Source organism: Mus pahari, chromosome 4 (assembly GCF_900095145.1).
Source record: "Mus pahari chromosome 4, PAHARI_EIJ_v1.1, whole genome shotgun sequence".
Classification (NCBI taxonomy): Eukaryota; Metazoa; Chordata; class Mammalia; order Rodentia; family Muridae; genus Mus; species Mus pahari.
In genome coordinates, this window is record NC_034593.1 from 105678600 (window position 1) to 105687806 (window position 9207).

General features: G+C 42.3%; 1 pseudogene; it reads right to left on the minus strand.

Moving 5' to 3' along the window:
* Positions 1 to 213: 213 nt before the first annotated feature.
* LOC110320874 lies at positions 214 to 7867 on the minus strand (annotated as a pseudogene).
* Between the last annotated feature and the right edge of the window lie 1340 nt (positions 7868 to 9207).

The following is a 9207-nucleotide window of genomic DNA, read 5'->3' on the forward strand; positions in this document are numbered from 1 at the left end:
TGTAGCCTGCGTACTCTCCTGCGAGGACTGGTCTCTGAGAGACCCAGGATACAAGATCTCTATATTCCTTTCTTACACATTTGACTCAAACTACCTTAGTTAGAACAACATGAGAGCTCTACTTCCATCTTCCCACTGAGTTGTTTTTGCCATGCATGTTGCTTTTTCAAAAATTTTGTAATTATATTTATGTACAGAAAACTTAGTATACATTTAACCCAATTTAGTGGCGAGTTCTTTAGCCTTTGCCTTTTCCAGGTTGGCAATGTGATCCACAGACTTAGGACCCAGGATATTTCCTCCCCAGTGGCTGTCATTATAATTGACTCTAATAGCTCCCACCAGCTTAGCCAGAGCACCCTTGTCTTCCCAGTTAACCTGTGTGAAGCCAACAGTGGTACATGTCTTCCTGTGGACCAGGTGCCCCAGCCGGCTCTTCCCCTTGATGATGCAGTAGGGCAACCCCATCTTTCGACACAGGGCAGGCAGGAAAACCACCAGCTCAATGGGGTTGACATCATGGGCAATCACCACCAGCTGAGCCTTCTTGTTCTCCACCAAGGTAGAGACTGTATTGACTCCTGCTCGGAGGACAGGTGGTCTCTTAGTTCATCCCCTTTGCCAGCAGCTTTCTTCTCAGCATGGGGCAGTAGCCTTTGCTTCTTCTCTTGCTTTGTCTCTGGCCTGTACTTGTAAGCAAGCTTAAGCAGCTGAGTAGCTGTTTGCCTGTCCAGGACCTGGGTGAATTGGTTAATGGCAGCAGGTACTTTGAGCCACTTATAGGGGATGGCTCTTTGCCGCTGCAGCCTGATATAGCAGGGTTATTTGATGAACCGTGTTAGATCTTTTTTAGGCTGGATGTCCTCTCCATTGCCAAAGTTCTTGGGCCTTTTCTCAAACAAAGGATTGACCACCTTTATGGCCTCAAGATGCCCAAAGGAAAGAAGGCCAAGGGGAAGAAGGTGGCACCAGCCCCGCCATCATTTGTTGCTTTTTAAATACGTCATATTATCTCTCCATTTTAAACGTGTTTAGTTTGGAGACATCTCACTTGGTAAAGTGCTTGCCATAAAAAAAAAATGATGATCTTATTCAGATCCATAGCACCCCTGTAAAAGCCGGGCATGGGAAGTGGACACAGGTAGCCCTCTGGAGCTTATTGGCCAGTCAGACTAGTGAAGTTGATGTGTCCAGATTCAGTGAGAGACTCTGTCTTGGAAAAAAAAAAAGGCCGATAGTGATTGAAGAAGACACCCAATATTTGTCTCTGGTCCACATATGCATGTGCACACACATGCACATGTGCCTGCACACACAAACACACAAACCCGCCAGAACATGTACACATACTATACATACACAACACACATATTTACACACGCAGAGGGCTATGTGTTTTCTTTTATGTCTTTTCACACTGTGGTGTTAGCTTTGTGAGGCCTGGGATTTTTAACTATTTTGTTCCAAGCAGTGTTTTCCCACAGTAGTTGCTCAGCAAAAATTTGATCAGTGGATTAATCTGAACTGGAGCCTGGCATCAGTACGGCCTATTAAAATTGTTTATCAAAGTGCTCTACTAATTTGTAGATTACTCTACTAAATAGCAAATAATTTAAATTTACTCTTCTACTTTACTAAATACCAACTGTCTTTGAAATTTTGGTGCTGAAGCCATTATTAAGTATGATGCATATATATATATATATATATATATATATGTATGTATATATATATATATATATGTTATAGACATTGTGGTATATGTCTACATACACATATTAATATTGTATTTGCTATAAAATCACTGCCTTTTGCTTACATTATATTTTTAATATCATCCTTTTAATAACTGGAACCTTCTAAATGACATGCGTTTATTTTTAAAAGATGAGTCTAAATAGTGGCATTAGCTTCATGTCCTGGAATTTAGGGTTGAGGACTCCTCGGAATTCTCCAACTGCTGCAAATCTAGCTGACAGCTGAGCATAACTCAGAATGTAAACGTCTATAGAGCCAGCTGTGAGAAGAATTTTTAAAAGCAGAGCACGGCCATACAGCATTGTCAGAAAGCTCGGGATGGCGCTCTCTCGTTTTTTAAGTAGGGGCTGTTTTTAATGATGTCTTTTACTGCTGTAATTTCAAATGGGTCCATTTGTAAGACCCTGTGTCCCACCCCCCTCACCACCAGTCCCTTCATTTGTCGTACTCATTACTGGCTTAACTCTCTTTTCAGAGATCTTGGCGCAGAGGATGTAGCTGACCAATGTCACATGTTTACTGCTATGGTTGATGGAAGCAATTCCAAGGCTTGCTAGAAAAGCATCTGGCAATTTTACTCAGCATGAAGTTGTGGGGGTTGTTTGTTTTGTTCTAGAGCGGAGAACATTATTTTTGTTTTGCAGCTTTCAGGGCAGGTGGAATTTAGTTTGAATTTGGAAATTGAAGTAATGTTGGTTTTGCCTTTTTGTCTACCTGTCCTTGCAGAATTCTCATTTCTTCTTTCAAAATACTGTTCCTAGCTTCTGGTTTGTTCCTACAGATCCCTAGAGAGTCCTGTCCTCCGTACCTGTGAGTCAGGGATGTGCTGGTGTAGCTGAGTCAATGATGCCCTGGTGTACCTGTGAGTTAATGATGTTCTGGTGTAGCTGAGTCAATAATGCCCTGGTGTACCTGTGAGTCAATGATTCTCTGGTGTACCTGTGAGTCAGTGATGCTCCGGTGTACCTTTGAGTCAGTGATGCTCTGGTGTACCTTTGAGTCAGTGATGCTCTGGTGTACCTTTGAGTCAGTGATGCTCTGGTGTACCTGTGAGTCAGTGATGTTCTGGTGTATCTGTGAGTCAATGATGCTCCAGTGTNGCTCTGGTGTACCTGTGAGTCAGTGATGTTCTGGTGTATCTGTGAGTCAATGATGCTCCAGTGTACCTGTGAGTCAATGATGCTCTGGTGTACCTGTGAGTCAATGATTCTCTGGTGTACCTGTTCCTCTCATTCTGAAGCAAACCTAATTATTTTGTTGTAGAAAATCAATATTATATTTAGTTTTTTAAATGTTGATATCCTTTCCTGTTTTGTGATTGTACACAAAAAAGATTGTTCCCTCTCCTTTGTGAGCAAAATGAGCAGTACTGGCAATAAGCTTGCTGGAGGGGATGATTTCCACCACGCCTGTAGAGTTACTCCCGCTTTCTTGGTTTCTTTCTCTCTATGGAACTCTGATTTGAGCCTAAAACCCTATTGTGCTTATAGCACATTTCATATAAGTTGGTTCGGCCCTAGGCTTAGTTTCAATTAGCTTGTGAATTTCAAGTCCCTAACAGGCTGGAAGGCTTTTGGTGGCCAAATACCCATGATTTCCCCAGTCTTGTTAAAGGCTGTTTTATAGCTAGCTCTGCCACGTAACTTTCCACTTTTATACGCAGCATGAGTCATCAAATCCTCCATAGGATCAGCTTATTAGAAGGTGTAATGTCATTGTATGTGGCGTGATAGACTCATTCTCACAGGCAGCTCCATGTAAGAACATGTTCCAGAGGAGAACAGAGTAAATGAGCGTTATTGTCTATTCTCGGGTTGGCAGGCCTCTACTGAGATTAACTGTTGGCCAGTTCTCCCCAGGACCTTGACTATAAAGCACCCCAGGGAGTGCTAAAGATTACAGTCATTACCCTGATGGAAAGCCAAGCTAATTTTGCCTGGCTCTGACCCTCTCGTCCCAGGGAGCTAATTTTGCTTGCATCTAACCCTCTGGTTCCATGGAGTCTGGCTATTCCAATCCTGTCACTTAGATGACACATCACAAATGACCACGTCATTGTTGAGTGACCGATCAGCTGTTTATTAGGGGCTGGCTCCCAACATTTTTTTTTTTGCTGTTCACACATAGTTCCTATAATTTAAAACAGCTTTTGAAACCCAGGACCTTCCAGTCTCTGGCCATCGTCTCTGCTTTGGAGCTAGTCAGACGCTGTAGCTAATGTGAGAGGACTGTAGATCTCAGGCACAGGAATCCTACTGTGAATCCTGTGGAGCTATAGAGGGAGAGGAAAATTTGACAGGTGCAGGACCGCAGTGCAGTTAGGACAATGCTCCTCAATAGGGGAGCGGGCAAAGGAAGGCTGATTACCTACGGAGGAAACTCACCATGTTTCCTGCTATTTTCCAGGAGGTTCTTTTGTTTCCACATGACTGACAAACACCCACGGTCACACCTGATGATAGCATAGCTTTCTTGGTTACCAAGACAGCTTTATTACTGAAACCCAGTGAAGAAATATCATAAAGAAAAGAGGCAGAGGTGTCACAAAAGAACCCCTGTGGAGGAAGTAAGTTCTTAAAGGGGTGGTTTGGTTCAAGGTCCCTCAGCATGAAGTGCTGCTTTCAGGATTGAGATAGATTTGGGAATCAGAAGATGACAAATTTAAAACACTTGTTGCTGTTAACCGTGATCTCAGTACATGGATAAAAGTGGAGAGTTGGGATTAACTGGACATTAAACAACTTTGACTGTGCCTATTTAAATACAGTTGTCAACATTTCCTGAGCAGACCCCACTCTCTCCCAGGAGTTTCCTTTCTCAGGGATTGACCCTTAAGAACCAGACTCTTCAGAGGCATTACTGCTACCCAGACAGAGAGCCCGATCAATGAGAGTGTGTGCACGTAAAACACTTCCCTGCACAGTCACCCATCACAGTTTCTCCAGGGAAACTTACACTATCCTGCTCTCCCTTGTAGTTATTTACAAATGAATTATTTAAATTTCTTTGTGTGTGTATGTATGTGTGTGTGTGTGTGTGTGCACGTATGTGTGCACATGTGCATGGTTTTTTTTTTTTTTTTTCTGGAAGAGCCACTCGGCTGTTCTCTTTACTAGAGTTCCTTGCTCTGACTTGCTCCCTCGAACATGAAAGGGCTATTTATACCACGTATAGCTCAGTGTGGACTGGAAACCTGACTCATCCAATCTCACTTTCAGTAACTACCCAAGAACTTGCCTTTTAGGATAGTACTCAGTGCTCAGTATTCACTGGGAGGGAGAGGTGGTCAGATTTCAGTTCTAAGGCACCAAGAAGGGTTTTGAAATAATTTTGTGACAGGAATGTTCTTAGTCTATATCTTGGAGACATCTCCTGCCATTTAACAGGCACTCTCAGATATAAGCAATCGTTAACAACAGCATTTAATGAGAACTCACTAAGTATTAGAGCATGTGAATGATTGACAACATGTGAATGATTGACAGCATGTGAATGATTGACAGCATGTGAATGATTGACATGTATCACCACGCTTACAGTTAAAGGTATTGAGTCTGCTTTGTGTTATCTTAAAAGAAGGCTTGAGTGGCTGGGGATTTGAGTTTTGCATATGAACTGAGAGATAAAGTGGGAGTGACTGACTTACTCATCCTTGTTGAGTGCTGGATCCAGCAGCCCTAGTCTGAGGTGATATTGCAAGACAATGCCTAAGCAGATAACAAGATAAACAAGCTTGAAATTCAAGTATGTGGAAACACTATGGCCATAACTCTGATCTGTGAGTTTGGTTGTGACCGTATCAGGGAACAGTGCCCTTCCATTAGTGCTGGGACTCTGTAATGTGGAGTCAAGCTATGGAAGCAGAAGACTGCGAGGTCTGTCCATTCTCTCTCTTCTCTTAGAACTTGTAAGAAAGACTGAGCCCTTATCTGCACTGTGAAATTCTCTGGAATTCTGTATTGGATTTGGACAATTTGGTTAGAATGGAGTGTCCAACGGTAAGCTTCCTGCAGAGGCAGGTCCAGCAGCCAACTGCAAAGCTAACAGAGATGGCTGTATTTACACTAGAAACTGAAGGGGCAAATCTACAAAACAGTGCCACTGTGGGTCACCGCTCTGTCCAGAAAGCTCTAATGACTTTTCACTGAGCCACAAGTCCAACCTTCTCATATGAGCCACCAAAGTGTTACTTCCAGAATATCTTTGGGGATCGAATATGGATCTTTCGTTGGGGCAAAGCACTTTCCTTTTGGTTTTGATCTGCTTCCCACTTTGGCCAAGCTTTTCCTTTTTTACTTCCAAGTAGATTCTTCTCTCATAAAATACACCCCCACCAGTTTCCCCTCCTTCCACTCCTCCTGTTTCCCTCCAACCACTTCTCTTCCCTGAATCTACTCTCTCTCCACCTGCCACCAGAAAAGAGCAGGAATCCAAGAGACAACAACCAAACACAACAAACAAGATACAATAAAGCAATGCAAAAAGCCCTCACACTGCAGCTGGACACTGCAATCAAACAGGAGGAAAAGAGCGGCAAAGCAGACAAGCAGACAAAGAGTCGGAGGTCCACCCTCTCCCGTAGTGAGTCCCAGGGCACATACGGGCTCACAGAGCTTTGGCTGAGATTGGTCCAGCAGTGCTTCTACCGCAAGTGTCTCCTTTCTTGTTCTAATTGTATCCTTCACTTGCTAAAAACCACCTTCCTCTCCATGAATCTTTCTTTAGCCCATACGAATCTCCTCCTTCTATGATTCCTGTGACATTTCCAGTTGACATTATTTACACTGTTCCTTTTCTTTTATAAGAAAAGATTACTAGTTATCTTAAGACACCTACTTGGTATCTATGGTGGTGTGAATGAGAAATGTCCCCACAGACACATGTACTTCAACGCTTGATTCTGCCTTGGTGATGGTGTTTGAGGAGACTGGGAAGCATTTAGGAGGTGAACCTCGTTGGAGGAAGTAAGTCACTAGGGAGTGGGCTTTGAGGGTTCATGTTCTTACACCACTTCCGGCTCACTGTCAGCGCTTCTGGTGTGTGCCTGAGATGTCATCTCCCAGCCTCCTAGTCCTCTGGAGCCACAAACCCGAATAAACTCCTCCTTAAGTTGACTTGATAGTGATACTTTATCAACTATTCTAGTATATTTACCACTTTTATCCTCATCAAACGCGAAATCTGAGGAAATAAGATGAGGATGTTACTTACACTTAAGAAAAACTACAACACTATATAACATGACAGAAAAAAGAAAAGTCAGGATTGTCTCAGACTAAAATTTCAATGCTGACTCTGCCATTGTGACCTTAGGTGACTTTTTTTTTTTTTTTTAAATTAAAGCATTAGGTGCTTCAGCTATTAAATGGGATTAATAATCGCAGTCCCAAGGGTTAATGTAAGAGTAATGGTCTAAGTACCAGATACATGTAAATTATTTACTCAGAAAGTCTTTTTCAACTCAATGACTGATCCCACAGCCATCCTTATGTAAACACTAGAATGAAAATGATTTCAGTAACTTTATTAAAGAATTCCAAAGTATTTCAAAATGTTTAAACTTCACTTTCAACTTCTCTGCCAAACTATGACCTTCCTTCTGGGGGTCATTTGCTTTCTGCAGTGGCCTGGACCTTACTGTTAGTCATTACAGAGAGACACTACCTACCCTGATAGAGTCCCTGCCCCCAACCATCTCACCTCTAAAGCTCGCTATATTTTGTATCTCTTGTTAGGTAATAAATAACCTCACCCCCAAAATCCCCTGAGTGACTTAATGTAGTAATCATCTCTTATAGAAAGAAATTCTGTCCCATAGTTCTCTGGGTCAAGAATTTAGAATCATTTTACAACATTCTAGTCACAAGCCAGTTGGGGTTGCTGTTATCTGAAGTCTTGACAAAATCTGGTTAAATCCCATTTTTAAGATAACCTCTTATGATGGATGTTGGCCAATTATTCTTGCAATGGTTGTTATCCTTGGGGTTGAGGGTTTTTCTATAGTATATGATTGCATTATCCCAAAGCAATTAAGATGAGAGATCAAGATGGAAGCTGAAATGTCTGCTCACATACTGTCCCTCTGCTCACAGACTGTCACTTCTGCCATATTGAACTGATCATACAGGGATAGTCCTGATTCATCCAAATAGGGAATTGCTCCAGACAGGAGTGCCTGGAGGCAAGGGTCATTGTAGCTTGTGTTTAGAACTGATTATCAAGGGCTAACCTCTGATCCCAAATGATTACAGTGTGCCCTACTTAAAACAAGTACCAACCTCCTTCCTAAAGACCCTCAAGTCTCATGCTATTACAGTATCATCCCAAAGTCCATGATAGTATCACATCAGTCAGATCAGGTGTGGCTCCCGAATATTGCTCTTCTAGATCCAAAAACTTGGTATCTGTTTCCCACACGCCCAGAACCACTGGATTATGGAATAGGCAGAGGAGAAAAATGAGAGCTCACTGCTCTGAAATATAGCCAAACATCCCTTGCCAACTCCTGTTGTACTCATCCTACCCCCTGGGAAGGCATCTCTATGGGACCTTGATCCCAAAAAGTTTTCTTTCTTTTTTTCATTAGGTCAGAATTCATAGTTCAGTGATCTTCTAAATGTGCTTCTTGTTCGTAGGGGTTAGGACCCCCAAACTCTCTCATTTTTGTACTCTCAATACAAAATCTTTTTGAGTCTTTTTGATACAACAGAATTCTATGAAAAGTTTGTGGGTTATAATGAGTAGTATACTCCGTGATACAAAAGCCAAGAAGCATGCGTTTCAAGATGCAACACTCCCCCCTTTACTGGGACCTCCTTCAAGGCCACTGAGGAAGACTTTTAAGGGTCTTAGAACACATTCTCTTCAAAGGAGGGAGTTTGTGAGACTCAGCTTTGAGAAATCAGGCCTATTGACTGATGTTTTCCTTGGATACTCCCTGAGTTATGTCTAAGGTTTTTAGGAAAGATCCTAAAGATTTTTCTCTTCTGGATTTAGCCTTTGATTTAAATTCATCCCTTGATTTGATACTTTTGGGAGAGCTAAGAACAAGGGTTCCAGCAAATCCTGACTTCTTCATATGCAGTGTTTCTTTTCTCCTTAGCTCATTTGTCCTCTGCTGTTTAACTGTAAGCACGGAAAAGAAGCCAGGTGGCACTTTTAGCACCCTGCCTGGAAATCTCCTCAGTGGGAACATCCAGTCAATTAAATACATTTTCCACTTTGCCGGTTACTGCAGGCAGCGGTACAACTAATCTTTTTGTTGCTATGTGGGTAGATGTCTTTTCATCCAGCTTTTGGTAACATTTCCTGCATTTTAATCTCTCCCCTCCATTTTCTAGAAACACTGTCGGTTCTCAACCATATTGAATGGGAAATAGTGTTCCTATACATGCCTTCCCCCTCCCTGTCCCCCTGAAAGCCTCCCCTAAAAAACTCTGTAGGTGGACC